Below are 1776 nucleotides of genomic sequence, written 5' to 3'. Positions count from 1 at the left end.
TATACATATTACTGATGGATGAAGCAATCTAAACTCACCCACAAAAAGTTAAAATTGATGATAGTAAATCAAACCAATCAAATTATGGTCGCTTGAGTCATTCAAAAACTACCAACTAAATACCTAAAAAAGGTAAATAACTACTAGATGAGAAAATAACTTCTTAGCTCACCAAGTTCCAACTGCATGCGTCGGGAAGTGAATAAATGGTTCATATATATATATATATATATATATATATATATGCCATTGTATTCATTCTTTGGATGTCTTAAGCCATACATAATTTATCTTTTGAAACACAAAGAAGAGCTATTTGGATAAAATAAGCTCAACTGACAAACCCCCATCAAGAATCAACCTAAGAAAGGAAAGGAACAAAAAAAAGTGTATTCACAGTGAATCATGCAGTTAAAATTGGCATGTGTTCATTAATTTTGACATTTATCTCATCTATAAATTGAATGAATGTCAAACAAGGATAATTTGGAATTATGAGAAGCTTAAATTATTACATGAACAAAAAGATCATTGAGTAGAAAATATGCTATTGATCCATTACAAACAGCTGGCACGTGACCTATTTTGGAGTCAGCAGGGGCAATTGCCCCACTGATCGAATTTTTTTTTCTTCCCAGTATTATATGCGGTTATACTTACTAATTTCTTTTTCTTTTTTTTTTTTTTTCTTTTTTTTTTTTTGTTAAATAAATTTTCTTTTTTCTTTTTTCTATTAAATACCTATAAAATTTTAAAATTACCCCCACTAAAATTATAATAAAACTCCACTATTATCCCTCACAATATTTTTTATCCTGTTATTAAACACTGTCCTTGACATAATTTTTTGAGTCTGTTCCTGTTATTAAAAGTTACAAAAACTTCCTAGTATTAACAATTTTCTATTAGAGATAAAAAAAAAAAAAAAAGAAAAAAAAAAAAAGACATTTTATTACAATACTTGTGCAACTAGAAGCTACACCGGTATGGATTCTAAAAAACTCTTTGTAAATTTGACAAGTTTTATGAAACAAAACTTCTTCTTTTTTCCCTGGAGAAAATAAAAGGCACTACACTCAATCAAAATTGTTAACAAATACCATTCAAAAATAAATTTGTTAGCAAAAAATCAAATGAAAAATAAAATCACATCATTATAAACAAGTGCAATTTTATAAGTAAATCAATATAGCCCATTTTATATGTTTGGGCCATTCTGTTAAATGAATCTAGAGTGGATGGGCCGGATGTGGGTCCCCTACAACCAACCAATCCCAAGTACCAATCCACAAGAAAAACTTAGTTGAGCCCGCTTACAACTGGAGCATCTGGACCATCCGTGTGTATTATATGGGCGGAGCGTGTTTTACACACTCGATAATGAGCGAGATGTGAGTGCAACGGGTACAACCAGGGACGGATCTAAAAATTTTTGTTATTGTATTTTATATTCCTAAGCTTGTACTTTTTTGTATTTATATCCATAAAATTTTGAAATTACCCCTACTAAAATAATCAAAATAATAAAAAAAAAACCTTTTATATAAATTTGTTCCCCTTTATATAAATTTCTAGATCCGTCCTGAGTACAACCAAGTTTTTCTCCCAATCCACACCATACACAACCCAAAAACTCTTTCCTTTTCTTCTTTTCTTTTATTTATTTTTAAAATTTTGAAAATTACACATCCATGTTTTTTTTTTTCAATGGGGATTCAAACTCAACCCTCTAACATAGAAGGTGATGAATTATCACAAAACACAGAGATTTCAACT

Source organism: Cornus florida, unplaced genomic scaffold, assembly GCF_030987335.1.
Source record: "Cornus florida cultivar Cherokee Brave unplaced genomic scaffold, ASM3098733v1 CherokeeBrave_3.0.0_Hap2_Chr10, whole genome shotgun sequence".
NCBI classification, from domain to species: Eukaryota; Viridiplantae; Streptophyta; class Magnoliopsida; order Cornales; family Cornaceae; genus Cornus; species Cornus florida.
This window is presented reverse-complemented; position numbering follows the sequence as displayed.